Source organism: Hyperolius riggenbachi, chromosome 4 (assembly GCF_040937935.1).
Source record: "Hyperolius riggenbachi isolate aHypRig1 chromosome 4, aHypRig1.pri, whole genome shotgun sequence".
Classification (NCBI taxonomy): Eukaryota; Metazoa; Chordata; class Amphibia; order Anura; family Hyperoliidae; genus Hyperolius; species Hyperolius riggenbachi.
In genome coordinates this window covers 49074567-49097621 of record NC_090649.1, presented here as the reverse complement: position 1 = coordinate 49097621, position 23055 = coordinate 49074567, and the positions used below count along the sequence as shown (strand labels likewise).

Sequence of the window (23055 nt, the reverse complement as noted above, 5' to 3'; positions counted from 1 at the left end):
GCAAATAGTGTAATTTCTGGTAAAACGCTGCCACATTACAATTTATTTTCTGGTGAAACATTGCCACATTAGGGTTATTTCCTGGTGAAACGCTGCCGCACTACGATTATTTGGGGGGGCACCATGGGGGCGCCACAAGTTTTCTCGCCTGGAGTGACAAAATGGCTAGAGGCGCCCCTGGTAGTACTGCAGTCAGTGCTAGTAGTTGTTAGAGTAGTAGTACTACTGTGTTAGCTTACTACAGAACTGCTGTGCTGCTGAGCAGTGCCAGTGTGACAGTTAGTGTCTTCTCCTCTGCTGTCTGACTGTCACTCGGCACATGGCACGTGGCCCTTGGCACGTGGCCCTTGGCACATGGCACTTTGCACGTGGCACTTGACTTGTGGCCCTTGGCACTTGACACTTGGCATGTGGCACTTGGCACGTGGCACTTTGCACTTGGCATGTGGCCTTTGGCACTTGGCACGTGGCCCTTGGCACATGGCACGTGGCACTTTGCACGTGGCACTTGGTACTTTGCATGTGGCACTTGGCACTTTGCACGTGGCACTTTGCACATGGCAGGTGGCACGTGGCACTTGGCGCGTGGCATGTGCAAAGTGCCACATGCAAAGTGCCACGTGCCAAGTGCAAAGTGCCACATGCCAAGTGCCACGTGCCATGTGCCACTGCCAAGTGCCACGTCCGGCATGCTCCTGGCAGACGTTACACCTGCTGCTGCATTGCCCTGCTCCTGCTGCCTTTGCTGCTCCCACCGCCAGGGTGCCACAGGCCACTGCTGCTGTGCTGATACCACCTATATTTAACCCAAAACACAATTGCTGCGTAATTTTTTGGAGGGGTCTGGGCTGAAAACTGCCATGGTTAAAAAACGGCCGTGGAGACACCTGATCTACGAAATAGCCCTCATAGAACCCATTGGTGACAGTCAACACAAAGCCATAGTGCCTTGTTCTTTTTCTCATTAGCGCAATATATTTGAAAGCTACTCTCACCTGTCCACGGCGTGGTTCCTGTGTTTTCTCTCCCTGCTGACTGCTTCTTCCGTGCCCCTGGGCACCTGTGTAACGTAATGCACAGGCCAAATACTAGAGTCCTCTAGTGGTCACAGCACCCCTAGTGTCTGTCCTCTGCATTACATTACACATGCACCCAGAGACTGGGCAGTGAAGGAAACACCGGTGGGGAGAGCTGAGAGTGGAATTGCAGTTGAGAGTCAGCTCCACTGAACAGTACATGTGGGGAGGGGGGGGGGGGGGGGGAGAGAACGGGAGCGACAGCGAGATCCAGCAGGCGCACAAAGATATTCAAAGATTTTGATTGAGAATCTGTGTGTAGTGTGTGGAGGGAATTGAGCAGATAGATTTCTTGCTGATCAGATAATGCCATACAGGCCTGGATTTACCTTACAGGAGCCTATAGGCACAGATGTCCTGGCGCCCTAGACTCCGCCCTCCATGAGCCTACAAACCCCCGCTGAACCGCACCGCAAGTGTGCTGGGTGGCCCAGCTGTCACTTCACCCTCACTTCCCTTGCCTGTAACAGGTAGCTACAGGTGCCCCTTAGCATTAGGTAACTAGAAGTACCCTCAGTATTAAGTAGCTAGAGGTGCCCCCACGTATTAAACAGCTAGAGGTGCTCTAGACTGAAGGGAGATCTGGTCAGTGGAATGCGGAGGTGGGTAACCTCTCATTTACACTCCACTCAGGACTCTGCATAGGGAAGGAGAGAGGGAGGCACTAGGGGAGGGAAGGGAGCCACCTTTCCATCTTCAGGCGCCTGTAGGCATGTGCCTACAGTGCCTTATGGTAAATATGGTCCTGATGCCATATCGTGTATGGCCGCCTTTAGACTTGGGCCAATTAGCCCTAAAAGGGACAAAAATAATTTCCTAGTCATAGTTGTAGCGTGTGCGGAGTGCTTCCTTACACTAATGGTTCAGTGACTGACATCACAACACACTAGACCGCATGCCGAATTTCTGTAAAAATTATGATAAATAGAATAAAAACAGCCATAGATTCATTTTTGCCTCTTTTTGTAATCGCTTTTCTGATGGAATGTGCCAGTATTGCAATGATTCCACTCATCAGAAGTGCCAGGATATAAATGATGCTAAAACTGTTATTGTGTGTTATTGCTGCCACCTTGTGGTCAAAGTAAATATAACATGCATTACTTTACCATACTGTGCACCTGCGATACTAATGATTACAGTTTACATGCAAATTTAATGCTAATTCCATGCAGTTCAGAATGCACGGATTTATGATTTTAATTGGCTAAGTTCCAAGCTGCATACCATTTGCATTGAAATTGCATGCAAGTCAAAATTATTTTATCTGATTGACTGTCTCTAATGAGCATCTACTGGTTTCTCTGGAGTGTTCCCAGGATAAGTGGCATATCTAGAGGTTTGCAGGCATGGCTCATACCATGGTCGCCGTGCCTGACCCCTCCTCCCTTGTGCTGCCCCGCAATACTGGGGGATGTCTCTCACTACTTATACTGAGGGGGCTACTTATACTGGGGGACACCTCTTACAACCTTAACTGGGGAGACTCCTCCCACTACCTTTACTGGGGGGGGGGGACTACTTATATTAGGGGCACCTTTCATTACCTATACTGGGGGAGGGGGCTATACCTAGCTACCTTTCCTGGTGGCACCCATACTTGGCTATCTATACTGGCTATCTACACTGGGGACACCTATATTTGGTTTTACTGGGGGCACCTGTACCTAACTATCTATACTGGGGGCACATATACCTGGCTATCTATACTGGGGGCACCTGTACCTGGCTATCTATACTGTGGGGACCTATGCGAGGCAACCTATACTGAGGGCACATATACATGGATAACCTATACTGGGGGCACCAAAACCTGATAATCTGCTGTTATTTCTGGTGGGGGTAGCGCTGAAGGGGGAGCCCGAGGTGAGGGAGGGGGGTAGTTGGAACTCCCTTCTTGCAGCTGTCTGTGCCCGCTGCTCCCTTCTTATAACCCTGGGGCACCTATAACTGGCTATCTATACAGGTGGCACATATACCTGGCTATACTAGTGGCACCTATACCAAGCTATCTATACTTGCAACACTTATACCTGGATACCTACACTGGGGGCACCTATACCTGGCTATACAGGGGGAACTTACGGGCACTTACCTGGCTATAGTGAGAGACCTATGCAAGGCTACCTATATTGAGGGCACTGACACATGGATAATCTATATTGGGGCACCGATACCTGGTAATCTATACTGGGGTCACCTATACCAGGTAATCTATACTGGGGGCACCTATACCTGGCAATCTATACTGGGGGCACCTATACCAGGTAATCTATACTGGGGGCACCTATACCTGGTAATCTGTACAGGGGGCACCTATACCTGGTAATCTATACTAAGGGCACCTATACCAGGTAATCTATACTGGGGGCACCTATACCTGGTAATCTATACTAAGGGCACCTATACCAGGTAATCTATACTGGGGGCACCTATACCTGGCTACCTGTACTGGAGACACCTATACCTGGCTATCTATACTGGAGGCACCTATACCTGGTAATCTATACTGGGGGCACCTATACCTGGCAATCTATACTGGGGGCACCTATACCAGGTAATCTATACTGGGGGCACCTATACCTGGCTACCTGTACTGGAGACACCTATACCTGGTAATCTATACTGGAGGCACCTATACCTGGTAATCTATACTGGGGGCACCTATACCTGGCAATCTATACTGGGGGCACCTATACCAGGTAATCTATACTGGGGGCACCTATACCTGGTAATCTGTACAGGGGGCACCTATACCTGGTAATCTATACTAAGGGCACCTATACCAGGTAATCTATACTGGGGGCACCTATACCTGGTAATCTATACTGGTGGCACCTATACCTGGCTACCTATACTGGAGGCACCTATACCTGGCTACCTATACTGGAGGCACCTATACCTGGCTACCTGTACTGGAGACACCTATACCTGGCTATCTATACTGGAGGCACCTATACCTGGTTACCTCTACTGCGGGGCACCTATACCTGGCTATCTATGCTGGGGGCTGGCTTAAAATTAATAAGATTCATTTTTTCCATTAAAATTAATTTTATTTTCTCAGTTCATAGTGAAAACATACACACTGTACAAAATACCAACTGTATTTATTTCAGAATCAAATATCCTTATCATAAATGTGACAGAAGCATAATGTAAGTTTGTGTTTTCTTGTGGATTACCAGCAATCAGTTAAGCGCAGACACATTCCTCCAAAGCACACCAACAACAGGATTTACTAATGGACATTCATTTATTTCAACAACAAAGATTTTTTACATAACATTTATTAATAATTCATTAGAAAGGTGATGGATAAATGATAGATAGATAGATAGATAGATAGATAGATAGATAGATAGATAGATAGATAGATAGATAGGTGTGTCGATATCTAGATGAAAGATGGAGGGAGAGACAGACTGTAGATAGAAGAATGGATGGATGGATGGATAGACAGACAGACAGACAGACAGACAGACAGACAGACAGACAGACAGACAGATAGATAGATAGATAGATAGATAGATAGATAGATAGATAGATAGATAGATAGATAGATAGATAGACAGAGATGGAAGAATGGAAGGAAACAACATAAAATTTGAAGCAACAGTAATAAATAAAGTTTCATGAAAGAAGAGGAATGTAAATAAAAGTAGACAGAACAGAGGAAAATAAAGAAAAAGAGAAGGAAAAACATTTATGAAATGGAAAGGAGAAGAGCGGAACATAGAGGACTTTCAAGAAAATAATAAGAAAGGAAATTTCAGATAAGGAAAAGAAAAAGGATAAGGAAAAAAATAGAGGAAGGGGAGCAAATGAAAAAGAGGAAAGGAAGTGAAGGAAAGGGAAAAAAAGGAGGAAAGGAAGTGAAGGAAAGGAAAAAAAAGAGGAAAGGAAGTGAAGGAAAGGAAAAAGAGGAAAGAAAGTGAAGGAAAGGAAAAAGAGGAAAGGAAGTGAAGGAAAGGAAAAAGAGGAAAGGAAGTGAAGGAAAGGGAAAAAAAGAGGAAAGGAAGTGAAGGAAAGGAAAAAGAGGAAAGGAAGTGAAGGAAAGGGAAAAAAAAGAGGAAAGGAAGTGAAGGAAAGGGAAAAAAAGAGGAAAGGAAGTGAAGGAAATGAAAAAGAGGAAAGGAAGTGAAGGAAAGGAAAAAAGAGGAAAGGTAGTGAAGGAAAGGAAAGAGAAGAAAGGAAGTGAAGGAAAGGAAAAAAAAGAGGAAAGGAAGTGAAGGAAAGGAAAAAGAGGAAAGGAAGTTAAGGTACGGAAAAAGAGGAAAGGAAGTGAAGGAAAGGAAAAAAGAGGAAAGGAAGTGAAGGAAAGGAAAGAGAAGAAATAAAATGAAGGAGCAAAAAGGATAAGGAAAGGAAAAAAGCAAAAAAAATAAAGAAAAGAAAGTTCAAGGAAAAAAAAACAAGGAAAATGATAAGCAATATAAAGTTAAAGGGAACCTGAAGCACAAGGGATATAGGGCTGTCATATTTATTTCCGAATATACAATACCAGTTGCCTGGTAGTCCTGCTGACCATTCAGCATCAGCAGTATCTCAATCACAGGCCTGAAACAAGCATGCAGCTGAGCTAATCTTGACATTTTGTCATAAACATGCTTGTTTGACGTACATGTTCAGGGGCTGTGGCTAAAGGTATTAGAGGCAGAGGATCAGCAGGGCTGCCAGGCAGCTGGTATTGTTTAAAAGGAAATAAATATGTCAGCCCCCATATCCCTCCCACACTTCAGGTGTCCTTTAAGGGAAAATGAATTTAAAAGACAAGGAAAAAAAGGCAGGAAAGGAAATATAGGAACATAATGGAGGTAAGATAAGGAAAGGAAGATCAAGAAAAGTAACAGAGATTCATCTAAAAAAAGATAGGAAATTTAAGATAAGGAAAAGAAAGAAGAGGAAATAGAGGAGAGGGGGTAAAAAACAAAAGCTCTGGAAGACTGGAAATAAAGGCCAGTGATGGAGAGGAAATGAAAGAAAAGAAAGGAAACAGAGGAAAGGAAAGGTAAGGAACATACGGGAGATAAGATGAGGAAGGGAAGGGCGAGGAAAGAAATAGAGAGGAAAGGAAGGCAAAGGGGGGGGGGGGGGGGGGGGGGGGGTTGGGCAGTAAATTTAAAATGAGCAATATAAAGGAAAGGAAACAAAGAAAAGAAATAAAAGAAGAGGGATGAAAAGGGCAGCCAAGGTGAGGCAAGGAAGGAAATGAAAGACAGTGAAGGAAGGCTAATAGTGGAAAGAAAGGGTAAGGGACATAAGGAAGATAAGGTAAAGTATAAAAGGAAGGGCAAGGAAAAGGAAGCATGGGACATTCATTAAAAGAAGAAAACAGGTAGGAGGGTTGGGGGAGAGAAAACAGGGGAAATAGGGGAAAGGAAGAGAAAGGGCAATAAAGGACTTCAATGGAAAGGAGGGTAAAGAAAAGGCAGGGAAGAGGAGAAACCAGAGGAAAGAAAATGTGATGAACATAGAGTAGGCGAGTCAAGAAAGGGGGAGGGAGGGCAAAAGAAGGGAAGGAAAAGAGAATTCAAGAAAAGAAAGGACATTTAATGTAAGGATGAGGAATTAAAAATAGAGGAAAAGAACAAAAAGGAAAGGGGGGAGGGGAACAGTTTATGATAGGAGAGGGGAGGAAGGAAAGCAAGATAAGGAAAAGGAGAGGAAATCAAAGGAAAGGCAGGTAAGAACATGGGAAGAAAATGTAAGAAAGATAAGGGAGAGGAAATAAGAGAAGAAAACAAATTAAAGGAAAGAAAAGGCAAAGAAAGTAAAGGCAAGGTAAAAAAGAAAGGAAATAAAGAAAAAAAAAAGAAAGTAAGGGCTCATTTCCATTTGTGAATGGGAGCCGAAGGGATGCGATGCGGCTACGCACCACTTCCGCTCCCATTCGCGTCACTTCTGCATCCCCCGATGCGTAAGTGAATGGAGGAGACGGCGGGAAGGCGGATGCGGGCGTGCGAGAATCTGCAGCAGACTGTATATTCTCTGATTGCCCGGCACCGCTCTGGATAACCTGCATGCAATGGAAACTGTTCCACTGACGTGCTTTGGTTTCAGTCCGGCCGCGGTGCTATGCGGCTATGTAGCCGACTTGCACTGCATATAGTGGAAACGGGCCCTAAATTTAAGATTGGAAAAAGAATGGGAAAGAAAAATGGGAAAACAAAAGCGGAGAAGAGAAAGAAGAAACAGGGATATATGTTGGTGCTTAATAAATGAATAATAATAATAATAACAGTAATAGTAATAATAGATGAGAGGAAAGGAGGGAACGTGGTAGGGTTGGAATTATCAGAGCGGGATTTGGCAAAAGGAGAAAAAAGTAAAAAGAATGGAAGAAAAAGAGGTAGTCAGAGGAGAGGAAAGGAAATAGATTTAACAAAAAAAAAGGAAGGAAAAAGTATGAAATTAAGGAAACAAAAGAAAAGAACATATGGGGAAAAAAGGTGAAAAAAAAGGAAAGCCAAAGAAAATAAAATAAAGGAAAGTAAATGGGAGAAAAGAAAGGAAAGGCATTTAATGGAAATGACATGTAAGAAAAGAAAAACTAGGATAGGAAATAATATAAAAAAGGAAGGGAAATTAAAGGAAAAAGAGGAAAGCAGAGTAAAAAGGATAGGAAGCAGATAAATAGAAAGGAAAGAAGAGAGATAGAAACAAAATGAAATTAAAGAAAGGGAATGGAGTAAAAACAAAAGGAAAGGAAACAAAGAGTAAAGACAAGGCAATGCATGGAAGGGAAAGGAAAGTGAAGAACAGTAAAATAAATGAAAGAAAAGGCTGGGAACAGAAGAAAAGGCAAGGAAACAGAAAGGGGAGGAAAAAGGGGGAGAGTAAAGAAAATAAAAGGGAAGCAAAGGAAACAGAGGAAAGGCAATGAAAGGAAAATATAGGGAATAACAGGAAAGAAAAAGTAAGTTGAAAATAAATGAAACAGGTTGAAAGGAAGAGGTTAGAAAGGGAAGGAAATAGATGGGGAGGAAAACAAAATAAAAGGAAAGTACATTTATAGACAGAAAGGGAAGGGCAGGTATGGAAAGAACAGGAAAAACGGGAAGGGGGAACAGGGCCGGGCTGAGGCAGAGGCGAGAGAGGCTCCAGCCTCAGGGCGCAGGGTAGGAGGGGGCACTCAACTACCTCAGCTATTATTTCCTTATTGTGTTTGAAGCAGAGAGAAATAAGAAAAGGGGATACATGGCAGAGACTGCAAGCCAGATAACGAAGAGATTAAGACGCGGGGGGGGGGGGGGGGGTTGGAGGCCCTGGGGCGCCTCTTAGTCTAATAGCAATCAGTGTGTGACAGCTGGGATGTGAGGGATGGAGGGGCGCACTTTGGTGTCTCAGCCTTGGGTGCTGCAGGACCTTTTCCCGGCTCTGAGGAGGAATAAAGAAAAGGGAAAGAAAGTAAAGAAAGGTAAATCAAAAAAGAATGGGTAGGAAAGGGAAGAATGAAAAATAGAAATAAGGAATAATGATACAAGCTAAGTAAGGAAAGTCAAGGCAAGAAAATGAAAGCAATGGGAACGGAAGACTCAAGGAAAGGAATTAGAGGAACGAAGAGCAGGCAAGGCGAGGCTAAGTAAGGACAGGGAAAGAAATGTATGGGACAGAAGGAAGGGACAAGGGCAGGAGATAAGAGAAAATGGGTTAGGAACAGCCAGGCGGTGTGTCCTGATTCTTCCATCCTAGCGGCGCGCCCGGGTCAGAGGCTGGAGATTTCAGCACTGCCATAGCTGGTTGAAGGGGACCAAACCTCCAGGGAATTCGGACTTGGTTCCGTTTGACCAGCCATAGCAGGCTGCAGACCACATGGATATCCTTCCGTCCTCTCCATCGTGGTTCTGTGGCTCTGTCTAGTTCTGTCTGACTGTCTGTGGCTCCGTCTGTCGTCACTCCTGTAAGGAACAGAAAAAAAGGTTTCATATATATGCTGCATATATCATAAAGAACACTGCCAATATTGCCAGTTACTGAACACATCACTCCATCGCACCTACATGCTAGTTATTATGACTGTGCCATAGCTGAGCATCTCCCATTACTGTACAGAGCATCATCAGCCTGAACAGTCACACACAGCATACGAGATCTCCAAGCATCTGCAATGCGGGTACATATGTAATCCCAGCAAGCCTGGAAGCATTTCATCAAAATGTGTACTATTAACCCTTTAGCAGCCAACTTATTTACAAGCTTGCAAGTGCTCCAGGCCAATTTATTTTAGAATTTTATTTTTTATTTTGTATTTGTTACATTTCCTTCCTACGAATTAGTACTGCTGCAATTTGGATTTATAGCCACTTGTCACTAGAGGGCAGTGTGAGACAATAACAGAGGACTCGAGAACTACTGATTTCAGTTTCTGTATTTTCTGCTAGCAGAGAGACATCAAAGCATTCCAAGAATTTACAGCACAACGAGTTCTGCCAACAGAGGTCAAAACTAAAGCAGTGCACTTATCTCAAACGAGATAATTCCTTTGAAGCTGCCAATGGTTTAAAGGGGCACTGTAGTGTCGCATAGAAGAATGGGAGGCCAAGTATATTTTGAACTGTATTCAGAGCTCTCAGCACTATGTTTCATTATGACCCAGGCACTACCCGCCATTGTTTACCATAAATGTGTTTGTTCACTCTGCTCCTGTAGCTGTAATTGAAAGCAAAACTATTGTAACACTATGGTAATGGTGAAACATGCATTACATTGTGCTTTTCCCTGAGGACAGTCAGTGACATGACTATGTGCTCTGTAAAGTGCTGCAGAAGATGTTAGTGCTGTATAAATACATAATAATAATATGGTAGGACATTAGACTCTGCCTATGGTAGGGATTAGACTGTGAGCTCCTCTGAGGACAGTCAGTGACATGACTATGTATTCTGTAAAGTGCTGCAGAAGATGTCAGTGCTATATAAATACAAAATAATAATATGGTAGGACATTAGACTATGACTATGGTATGGATTAGATTGTGAGCTCCTCTGAGGACAGTCAGTGACATGGCTATGTACTCTGTAATGTGCTGCAGAAGATGTCAGCGGTATATAAATACATACTAATAATATGATGGGACGTTAGACTATGCCTATGGTAGGATTAAACTGTGAGCTCCTCTGAGGACAGTCAGTGACATGACTATGTACACTGTAAAGTGCGGCAGAAGATGTCAGTGCTATATAAATACATAATAATAATATGGTAGGACATTAGACTATGCCTATGGTAGGATTAGACTGTGAACTCCTCTGAGGACATTCAGTGACATGACTATGTACTCTGTAAAGTGCTGCAGAATATGTCAGTGCTATATAAATACATAATAATAATATGGTAGGACATTAGACTATGACTATGGTAAGATTAGATTGTGAGCTCCTCTGAGGAAAGTCAATGACATGACTATGTACTCTGTAAAGTGCTGCAGAAGATTTCAGTGCTATATAAATACATAATAATAATAATATGGTCGGACATTACACTATGACTATGGTAGGATTAGACTGTGAGCTCCTCTGAGGACAGTAAGTGACATGACTATGTACTCTGTTAACTGCTGCAGAAGATGTCAGAGCTATGGAAATAAATAATAATAATAATAATGACAACTAATCAATGAGCTCATTCTGACTGATCACATACATTTTTATTCCTGGAGTTTTGCCTTAACGTCTTGGCTGTGTAATAGGAGGCTGCAGATAGTCAGAGCTGCGGATCATTAGGAATGACATATTAATATTAATCTAGACGTTAGCAGAGGCAGTGGAGACATGTTGGCCAACCTAGTTAGTGATCTCTCTGCATCACATGTCGGCTATCATCACTGCCGGTGTGAACGCAGGAGTGATGGAGGTCTGTCGTCATTCGCATGTATACACTATTGTCACCTATCTGTTGTCACAGAGTCATTACAGCACATCAGGCTGGCATACAGTGACACCCCTACAGCTGCCATCAGTCACCATGCAGTCACATGTCACTGAGCACGCTAACAAGAGGCTGCTATTAGCAGCTACTGTTGTGCTGGGACATTATACCAGCAGTGGGGGTAAAAATACATCATTATTATTATTATGCTTTATTTATAAACAGCGGACAGACTACACTGCGCTGCACAGAAAGCATAGCTCCCAGCTGTCCCTCTTTTGGAGGGACAGTCCCTCTTTCCTCCTCATTTGTCCTTCTTTAAAGAGACTCTGTAACATTCAAAAGATCCCCTGGGGGGTACTCACCTCGGGTGGGGGAAGCCTCCGGATCCTAATGAGGCTTCCCACGCCGTCCTCTGTCCCACGGGGGTCTCTCCGCAGCCCTCCGAACAGCCGGCGACTGTGCCGACTGTCATTTCAATATTTACCTTTGCTGGCTCCAGCGGGGGCGCTGTGGCGGCTTTCCATTCCGAACTACACGGAAATACCCAATCTCATTCGGGTCCGCTCTACTGCGCAGGCGCAGGAAACTTGCGCCTGCGCAGTAGAGCGGACCCGACGGCGATCGGGTATTTCCGTGTAGTTCGGAGCCGACAGCCGTCAGAGCGCCTGCGCAGGAGCCAGGAAGGTAAATATTGACGTCACCGCTGCCCGGACTCCACGGAGGGCTGCAGCGAGACCCCTGACGGATGGAGGACGGCGTGGGAAGCCTCATTAGGATCCGGAGGCTTCCCCCACCCGAGGTGAGTACCCCCCAGGGGATCTTTTTATGTTACAGTTCCTCTTTAAGGACTTTGTCCCTCTTTGTATGTAAATATATATATATAGCTATTAAAAAATGTGTTTGATTAAATTGATATATTACTCATTTTAAAATGTTACTATGAAGGAAAATGAACCAGGATAGAAAGGACCAGTGTGGTTTGAATTGTAAAACAACATATTTTTCTTATGAAATTTTTATGATATGCGTGACTAGGGGCGTGGTGGGGGCGTGATCAGGAGTGTGGCTAGGGTGTGGCTTAACTGTCCCTCTTTCTCATCTGGAAAAGTTGGGAGGTATGCAGAAAGGAATGTAGATCAGGAGTTTAGTGAATGACAAAAAAAGTGACAGGAGGGGTAAAGGATCTACATCTAAAGGTGCCCATTCAGGGTTAGTTCTCATTGGAGCGCCACTAGCCCGCGAACGCAGTCAGCTTTCGTTAAAATTGCGGGATTTGCGCTTGTGATTCCCGTTCAATAGAATCACAGAGCAAATGCCCCCAAAACTCTGCATGCAGCGCATTTGCGATTAATGGAAATCGCAACCGCTGCAGTGTGAATGTATCTATAGGGAAGCAATGTAGCAGCGCTTTACTGATCGTCGGCGATCAGAAAAGCGCTGAAGAATGGCCCAAGTGTGAACCAACCCTAAGGGCCTTTTTCCACTGCACAGCTGAAACGCAAAATCGCAAATCGCTAGTGATTTTTAAATCGCTAGGGTTGCTACTTTATCGTAGAAATCATGAGAAGTATTTTCCACTATAGTGATTCGATTTGTAAATTGCAAATTGCAATTGCTTTCTGGAGCGATTTTCAGAGGGATAATGCAATGCAAATGAAAAATCGCAATCCCATAACAAAACAAATGAAAATGCGCAATCGCTGGCGTTTGTGATTTGTTATTGCGTTTGCTAGTGGAAAAGGGCCCTAACAGTACAATTTTTAGCGAAACATCATGTTTTTGATAGGATTACTCTGATTGAATAAGAAGATCGTTTTTTTTATCTATCCACTCACCACGAAAGAATCCGCCTTGTGGTCATATCTCCACAAGCTATGATCATATCTATCAAAACATTAGCCAAGTGGAACGATTATTTCTGTAACTCATTTTGGAGCACAGTTACCATACCAGTTGCCTGGCTGTCCTGCTGACCCTCTGCCTCTAACACTTTCAGCCCTAGACCCTGAACAAGCATGCAGCAGATCAGGTGTTTCTGACACTATTGTCAGATCTGACAAGATGCTTCTTTCAGGTGTGTGATTCAGACGCTATTGCAGCCAAATAGACCAACTGGGCTGCCAGGCAACTGGTATTGTTTAAAAGGAAACAAAAATGGCAGCCTCTGTATTCTTCTTGTGAGCGTAAAGGGGACCTGAACTCTGCACAGGACAGAAGAAAAACAGAGAGAAATCCTCCCTGTATGTATTTAGAGAGTTTAGCCTGTTTAATTCCACCTCATTTGTGTCGAATCACAAGTTGTAATTTAATCTCACCCCTGTGTCACCTGACTGCCACAGCAAATAAGGCAGATAAGCTCATTTGAAAGCACAGGAGGTTAACAATATCAATAATAATTATAAGAATTTTCCACCCAGCAGTACAATCCACACTACATACAATATATAGGTACAGCGTATGCATTATCATATAGCACTGACTGATATAAAGTAAGTAGGGAAGAGGTGACACATTAGCCTGTAGAGTCAGCCATGTCCCCGAGTCGCTCCCTTGGTGCCCATAGCTGACATAGGTCAGAGCGTTGTGGATAAATATAGGCCGCATGTTTTGCAGCAAGTGACGCATGGCGTTCTCAATGTGACCGGCAGGTGCTGCACAATGTCATTCACCCAGAATGCACTGCGGCGCTGGCCAAGCCAAATCGGTGCTGTATTCGGAACCTCAGCCTATGCGGCAGGCTCCGTGCAGCCCACCTGTCCATCATTCCAAGGCCCATTCATGGCTGACAGCTCTACTTAGAGGAGGAGATCACATTCCGTCACATGACCTTCTGTAACCATCCGTTAAAAAAAAACCGAGGGTGAAATCCTCCCGAAGGACACTCTGCACATTCCGGGCCCGGCCATGGAGATCGGGTTTGGGTATTAGAGACGAGCAGATATGGAGAACAGCTGGTAGGCCTGACCTTTAAATAAGTGCGCATTGACACAGCAAGTATTTATCCAAGTCCCGCGTGCTGCGCGGATTAACCACCATTTACAGCGCAATAATTCATGGGGGAGGGGGTGGCATTTTTATGCTTCAAGCCGGTTTCACACTGCTAAGCGGCATTAGCGTTGCAGTGCAATACTAGGCACCGTAACGCCAAAAACAGCCTTCGAGGATTTCTGCATCAATTAATTTCTGCAGTAATCCCCATCTGGCAGCAGGCCAAGCAGGAAGTAAGGCTCTCTGGTGCTCATTTCCTGCGTCCAAAGAAATCAATTGCGCAGAAGTGTATTGATAAAACACGCTTCTGTGCATGCGTGCCGCAACGCTACCATGCGAATGTTTAAAAATATATACGTGTCGCCAAGGACTTACATGACTTCTGGTCCGCCGCACAAGTCGACAGTAATGTAGGTATGCGCATCTTGTGACGGTGTGAAAGGCCCCATAGACATTCACTGGCGTAGCATTGGCCTGCGGTAAAAACAGGCCAACGCACCGCACCTGTGTGAAAGGGGCCTCAGGGAAACCTGTAGCAAGAAGAATATGGAGGCTACCATCTTCATTCCCTTATAAATGGTCACAGTTGCCTGGCTGTCATGCTAAGTTCTTGGCTTTAAAAGAGTCATACACCTCCAATAAGCATTCCGTCAATAAACAGTGAAGATGAAGCAATCCAGGCAGCAGTAGCAGTTCCTCAGTCCTTCTAGAGCTGGAATTTTGCAACCAAGCTGTAAAATTTGTATTTAATCGTTCATCTGGATAATCCCAACATTAGTGCAGGTATATGAGTGATGGCTATTGGCTAAGATAAGAGGTTCATTTTCTGTGGACGGACCCTCTCAAGTCTATGTCGTCTACCAGTGATGGGGCTACCAGAACCCATGGTCCATCTCCACCACTCTAGGACAATATACGAGAGATACATACTGCAGCGGTCTCACTGACACCACACACTTCCTTACATTCCATAGCCATAGTAATTCATATGGGCATATAAAGAAGCATGTTGTCTCAGGTGAGAAGACAGATCGTTGTCTTCATCTTCCACGATGTTCTTCAGGCGTTTCGTGGCCTTCTTCTTCTTCTCGACCCAACTTCCACAAGCACCCAGGATGCACCACGACATGACAAAGCTAAGTATACCATCTAAACCATTGTTCACACCAGACCTACAGCTTTTACATTTTACAGAACCATAAATTAATCTTGCAGATGGCCTTCCTCAGAAGAACAAAGTATCGATTTGTGTGGATCTATGGTAGAACAGAAGGCTGTTTTGCTTTTTATAAGTGCAAGGGATGGCAGATGGCTATGTTGGCCCGGGTCAGGTGATTTGAGCGTGGGGATTGGCAGAATCTAATACACCTGCACAAAGAATCGGTAATTGGTAGGGCGTTGAGTTTGGCACCAAATGAAGTACTAGTAACTGACTGGCTACGGAAATAGCTAATCAGGTACTGGGTAGGGTAGGTATAGAGGAGCCAGTCATCTACAGCAAACAATACATGCATACATGTGTGAGACATGCAATAACTGAGGAGGGGCTCACTTCAAACATCCAATCAGGTGTGGGGAAATGTAACCCTTTCCTGCCCTGGGCCTCTTTAAAGCGGAATATAACCCTGCATTTCAACTTTGCTCTAAAACATTATTTACAGTATATTATATGCAACCAGCATTTTTTTTTTTTACTAGACCAGCATTGGAAGGGTTACACAGAGCTTTAAAGTTCCTGGAGATTTCTGCATTCTTAAGCTTGGTACACACATCCAATTTTGATTGGCCAATCTTTGGCCAATTTTACCACTTTCATGTAGCATTACCTGCACAATCTGTTCATAGCATTCAAAATCTGTTGCTCCTCATACTAGAAGGAGGTGATAAAATTGACCAATTGTTGGCCAATTAAACTTGGATGTGTGTACACACCCTCAAGCTACATACACACTTTAGAATATAGTCGTTTAAAAAGGCTCTGAAATGATAGATCGTCAGATAATCGTGCACAAAGCTTTCACAAACGATCATTAAAACTAATGATGAACTAAGTACCAACATCAGTGGAAAACGCGGATCCATCAAGACGATGGTCGTTTACCGTATTTCTAAAAGTGTGTATGGATATTTTTAAAGAGGAAGTGTCGCAAAAATCTTAAAATTTAAAACACATACAGATAAGAAGTACATTTCTTCCAGAGTTAAATGAGCCAGAAATTACTTCTCTCATATGTTGCTGTCACTTTTACAGTAGGTAGTAGAAATCTGGCATTACCAACAGGTTTTGGGCTAGTCCATCTCTCCATGGGGGATTCTCAGCATGGCCTTTATTCTTTATAAAGACATTCCCTGAAAAAAATGTATACAAAGATGCTGGGCTGGCCAGTCTCCCTGCTCGCTGCATGCTATTTTGGCAGTTGGACGGAACAACTGCCATTCACTTAGGGCTTGTTTCCACTGTTGCGACGCGATTTCGGCCGCATTCCGACGCTTGTAAAAACGCATGCGGATGCGTTTCCACATGCGTTTTTACCCGCGATTTCGCCTGCGATTTCGCATGGCAGGGTGCCATGCGAAATTAACCATGACACTGCCAGGGCTAAATAAAATTGAAAAAGGTGCGAAATCGCACGCGAAATCGCGGGTAAAAACGCATGTAACAAACGCATGCGTTTTTACTATTAAATACATTAGCGGCGATTCGCACGGATTCCCGACGCAGGCAAAATCGTTGGCTCTTTTGTGCGTTTTTTTCACGCTGAAAAAAACGCACCTCAACAACGCTACAGTGGAAACAGGCCCATCCACTTGTATTACATGTGCGGATCTGCATGCGTTGGACGCATGCAGATTCGCGATAGTGGAAACGAGCCCTAAGTGCTTTTAAAAATAAAGAAAACCCTGAGAACCCCCTATGAGAAGATGGGCTAGTCCAAAATCTGTCGGTAATGACAGATTTCTGCTTCTTATTGGGAGAAATGTACTTCTTATTTGTATGTGTTTTAAATGTTAAGATTTTTGCGACAGTTCCTCTTTAAAGGATTTCCGAGGTAAAAATAAACTGATAAGAAAAAACAATTGTATCTATTCTCATTTTTTTTTAGATTTCCCCCAGTTTTATTTTATCTCTAATGTAGTTTTTAAGTTTTACTGTTTCATTGTCTCTGCTCAATGACACCTTTATTGAAATATGTCAGAGCTCAAATCTATGAATTATTGACCCATTTTATCTCTGTCCTGCTCTCAGCAGCCATTTAAGGCCCAGTGCACACCAAAACCGCTAGCAGATCCACAAAATGCTAGCGGTTTTTGGAGCGGATTTCAGAGTGAATCTAGGCATGTTTAGAGTCGTTTTCTAAACATGCCTAGTGGTTTTGGGAGCGTTTTTGTGTAGCAGATTACACATATTGTTACAGTAAAGCTGTTACTGAACAGCTTCTGTAACAAAAACGCCTGGAAAACCGCTCTGATGTAGCGTTTTTCAGAGCGGTTTGCGTTTTTCCTACACTTTACATTGAAGCAGAACCGCTTCTGCAAACCGCAAATGTGCAGCAGGAGGCACGTTTGCGGTTTGCTACAAAGCTCAAACCGCCGGTGTGCACCATCCCATTGAAATACATTAGCCAAGCGTATTTACAGGCGGATGCGGCCGGCGGATCACATCCAAAACCGCTCGGTGTGCACTGGGCCTAACTGACAGAAAAGTGTTTTCTGTCTGTAATTACTTATCAGTGAGGGATATGCTATAGTCCGACCCGGTCCCGAACTGGGCAGAAACTGTCACTTGCATACCGGATATTTTACTCTTACAGGCAGAGAAAGAAAAAAAGGAACACAGCCTAGTTACTTGTGTGCTAGGCACTGTACATACACATGTCTATCTCATCATGTCACATGTCACCTCGGTTGTCCTTTAAACAACAATCATTCGCGCATGTGCAGAATCCATCACCCAACAAACGTCACTTCTGCATGTGCACGCAATATTCACTACTGAGCAATACTTTGAACATATAGCAAGTCCTTATTATATGTTGTATGAGTTGGTTCAATTAAGAGATTGGCATTGGCTAATGCTACGTACACACATTCAATTTTGATTGGCCAATTTGACCACCTCCATGCAGTATGAGCACCAAAAGATTTTGAATACTATGAGCAGATTGTGTAGGAAAATTCTCATATTACATGGAGGGGGTTAAATTGGTCAATGAGTGGCCAATCAAGGTCGAAAATGTGTACCAGGCTTAACAATCATTCATGTGCTAAATATCTGTTGTTCAAAACGATAGCATTCTAAAGTGTGTATGTAGCTTTAAGCCAGGTACACACTTTCAATTATAATTGGCCAATCCGTGACCAATTCTACCACCTCCATGTAGTATGAGAGCTTGGAAGAGGAGAGGAGCGCTCTCTGGTGCATTAACTTTTTTAATTATGCTTTCTCGCACAAAGACAATTAAAAACTTACAATGTTAAAAATAATTCAGAGCATATCACAATATAGTGTATCACCGTGTCCAAGATGTAAATTCACCAATCTGGCCTCCTCCACACTATGGCCAGTAGATGTGGTAATCCGAGGATCAAGTGGCGCCAGCGGGATGGGGTACACGGGAGTGTGGTCGGCAGCTGCCCTGCGCCTAGGACGTCATGACGCGTTTCGGCGTTCCACGCCTTCGTCAGATGCTGACGAAGGCGTGGAACGCTGAAACGCGTCATGACGTCCTAGGCAGTGGCGTAGCTAAGGAGCTGTGGGCCCTGGTGCAGGTTTTACATTAGGGCCCCCCCAAGAACTACATAGCAATTGATACGGCGCACCAAAACCTGCCAAGGACAACCCCAGTGTCAGAGGTGCAAGAAGGGGATGGGAAGCAGCCAGTGTGTTAAGGATTACTACTATTCAAAGCATCTATAGAAGTGATTATTACCAGCACAGGATCAATAGAGAGCTAATACTGTGATAGAGGGTGGACCCTTCGGTCGCTACCTCTGCACCCCCTATTGCTACGCCCCTGTCTTTGTGCGAGAAAGCATAATTAAAAAAGTTAATGCTTCCTTTTTCTGTTTTACCAGCACACTTACTCTTATCCCAGAGTAAATCAGGAGCAGCACTCATTGGTGGCTTAACGACTTTATGTGGATATACCTACTGATTGAGCGCAGTGGAACACACTTTGAATAGTATGAGAGCTTACCTACCCAATCTGCTCAAATGATTTAATATCTTTTGACCCTCTTCCTACATCAAGTTGGAAAAATTGGTTAGTGATTGGCCAATCATAATTGCAAGTGTGTGCCAGGCTGGTGCACACCTTCAATTTTGATTGGCCAATTTTACCACTTCCATGTAGTATGAGGGTCAATAGGTTTTAAATACTGTGAACAGACGGTGTAGGTACGCTCTCATACTACATGCAAGTGATAAATTTGGTCAGTGATTGGTAAATAAAATTGAAATGTGTACCAGGCTTTACACCACGCTAAACGCATGCACCTCCATGTAGTGTGAGAGCCAACAGATTCTGAATACTAAAGGCTCATACACACATCAGACCATAGTCTTTGGAAAATGAAAGATCACAGACCAATTTTACCCCCTTCCATGTAGTATGAGAGCCATACTCTACACAGTCTATTCTATGGAGCTGAACTCCCCATCAGACAGAAATCTTTGCAAGATGCTGCACACAAAGATGCTCGTACACATTCAGAAGATCAGTATCTGCAAAAGATCTGTTCCTGCAAAAGATCCGTTCCTGCAAAATGCATTCATAGTCTATGATATCTGCAGATCCTCATACACACCTTGTTTAACTGACATTCATCTGCAGATCAGATCCACCAGGATGGATTTTCAGATCTGCAGATGATTGTCAGATCTGCAGATGAATGTCAGTTAAACAAGGTGTGTATGAGGATCTGCAGATCTCATAGACTATGAATGCAATTTGCAGAAACTGATCTTTGGCAGGAACAGATCTTTTGCAGATACTGATCTTTTGTGTCTGTACAGCATCTGTGTGTGCAGCATCTTGCAAAGATTTTTTTTTTCTGATGGGGAGTTCAGCTCCATAGAAAAGAATGTGAAGGTATGGCTCTCATACTACATGAAGGGTGGTAAGATTGGTCTGTGATATTTCATTTTCCAAAGGCTATGGTCTGATGTGTGTATGAGCCTTAAGAACAGAGTAGGTAAGCTCTCATACTACATGGAGGTGGGTAAAATTGACCAATCAAAACTGAAAGTGTGTACCAACCTGGTACACACTTTCAGTTATGATTGGTCAATCACTGACCAATTTTACCACCTCCATGTAGGTGGTACATCAAACCCAAAATTTGAAGTTCCTTGTTCTAAAGATCAAAACACCATCCTTTTGTCTTGGTACAGCTGGCAAGAAACCAATCATTATATCAAGATCCAGCATGGCTTGCACCCTGAACACGGAAACGTATTTCCACTCTAGCTGGGCTATCCCAGCCGGGACATGGAGTTTGTATGTTCTCCCCGTGTCTGTGTGGGTTTCCTCCAGGCATTTTGGTCTCCCCCACATCCCAAAAAAACCTACAGATAGGTTAAAGGGGCACTACAGTGAAAAACTGTAAAATTTAAAATATGTGCAAACATATACAAATAAGAAGTACATTTTTCTCCAGAGTAAAATGAGCCATAAATGACTTTTCTCCTATGTTGCTGTCACTTACAGTAGGCAGTAGAAATCTGACAGAAGCGACAGGTTTCGGACTAGTCCATCTCTTTATAGGGGATTCTCAGGGATATATTTATTTTCAATAGCACTTAGTGAATGGCAGTTGCTCTCTCCAACTGCCAAAAAAACTGTGTAGTGAGCTGGGAAGCTGGCCAGCATCATTGTTTACATCCCTTTTAGGGATAATCTTTATAAAGAATAAAAGCCTTGCTGAGAATCCCCTATGAAGAGATGGACTAGTCCAAAACCTGTCACTTCTGTCAGATTTCTACTGCCTACTGTAAGTGACAGCATTATAGGAGAAAAGTAATTTATGGCTTATTTTACTCTGGGAAAAATGTACTTCTTGTTTGTCTATGTTTGCACATATTTTACATTTTACAGTTTTTCGCTATAGTGCCCCTTTAATCGGCGTCCCCCTAAATTGGCCCTAGACTACGATACATACACGACTACACGATACAGACACAGACATATGACTGTGGCAGGGATTAAATTGTGAGCCTCTCTGAGGGACAGCTAAGTGACACAAGACAATATACTCTGTACAGCGCTGCGGAAGATGTTGGCACTATATAAATACTAAATAATAATAACTGGCAGCATTGTGACTGACGGCTTTCACGATGTCACGGCAAGTAAATAAATAAATAAATCAGAAATAAACTGCGGTGTGAAGATGAGTAAATAAATAAAGTTGTTGGACGCTCTGCCATGGTAGACAGACTAACGATACACAAACTGCTAAAAATAAACTGCAAACATGCACACAAATATATATCTGTAAATTAGAGACTGGCGGTATAAATCTCCTAGGCGGGTAATTACCTGGATAAGGGCATTCCGGTACTCCATATCTGGCGGTCCGGCTTGTACGTCAGGTGTGAGTGATGGGTGACTGAGGATGTTCTCTGCGCTCTCGCTAAGCTCTGGGCCCTGTCAGCTCCCTTAACTACCTGAAAATAAAATGAAACGCTTGGGGAATATCGGTTTTACAGCGTAAGAAAAAATAATATTTGAAAAAAAAATGCTAAAAAAAATTGCAGACATTTCCTCTCTAGTTAATGCTGTGATTTTGGGGGAACCACTTTTCTCTAAAAGTTTTTTCTTGCCCATCACTCACTGTCTTGCTCTCTCTACAGATCCTGTTTAGAGACACGTCCTTCCTCCTCGCCTCTTTTTGCTGGTTTATGCCCCTGTATGGCCTGCTGCCCTCCTTTTGTATGACTGGCTGCCCCCCCTGGCCTGGCCTCACACCTGTCCATGTCGCTTATGGCCCAGGGACATGCATAGGCCTCCTGTCTATCTCAATCACGCCTTTGACAAGCCAGCGAGTGTTGTAAAATTACACCTCTTCAGCTGTCTCTCTGTATGACGGGGACCGGGCTGGGCGGTTGCCCCTTTTTTTTTCAGACGGAGATGGACAAAGCTGCTTTTTCCATTTATAGCAAAAGATGTGGGCTGGGGGGGAAGAAACAAAATAAAAGTTTATGTATTTGGACGGTTAGTCGTTTTCACAGATCGTAGCGTCTCAAACATGCACATGCTGAGAATTCTTACGTTTTTCTGATGCGTATGAATGAATCATGTCCACCGCAAGCTCCCTCTGAGCGGTAATACGGCAGCTGCGATGGCGGAGTGGCCACCGATTATTATCCATCAATAGCAGGGACCGAGCAACCGAGATGGTCAATGAGATACAAATCTCAACAACTCCATTGTGCATGCAAATTTAAAGGAATTATCAAGCAATCTCTGCTACCCCCCAATGTACTTACCGGGGCTTCCTCCAGCCCCTTTGCAGCCAACATGTCCCCCCCCCCCCCCCCCGCAGCTCTGCTTTCAGCCACCGGCCCGGGGCCATTCTCTACTGCGCCTGTGCGAGCGCCGCTTTGATTGGCCTGACCTCCCGTCCCAACGGTTGTCTGTACTGCGCACATGCACAGTACTAAAAACCACGGACAGACAGGGAAAGTGGATGACGCGGGACAGTTAGGTTTTATTATAGCTGAATTATTGCAGATTTCCTTCTGTTTTAAAGAGACTCTGAAGCGAGAATAAAACTTGCTTCAGAGCTTATATTCAGCCTGCTAAACTGCCGCTATCCCGCGGCCCTTACCTCCCAAATCCCCCTTTGCAAAATCTACTACCAACTTGGTGGTAGATTTTGCTGCTGCTGGAGGCAGGGCTAACGGCTGCAGCCCTGCCTCTCAGCGCCGTCTATCAGTGGTGGATCTCCGCCTCTCCCCCGCCTCTCTCAGTGAAGGAAGACGGAGAAGGGTGGGCTAGAGGCGGAGATACGCGCTGATATACGCGCTGAGAGGCAGGGCTGCGGCCATTAGCCCTGCCTCACCAGGAAGAGATCCCCGCAAAGAACGGAGGGGATTTGGGAGGTAAGGGACCCC

General features: G+C 44.1%; 1 long non-coding RNA gene across 1 annotated transcript; it reads right to left on the bottom strand.

Moving 5' to 3' along the window:
- Positions 1-4313: 4313 nt before the first annotated feature.
- LOC137570342 (uncharacterized) lies at positions 4314-21592 on the bottom strand. Its single transcript, XR_011031004.1, has 2 exons — positions 21479-21592; positions 4314-8977 (listed from the first exon to the last, which is right to left on the bottom strand). It is a non-coding gene; the product is annotated as an uncharacterized lncRNA (long non-coding RNA).
- Positions 21593-23055: the final 1463 nt, after the last annotated feature.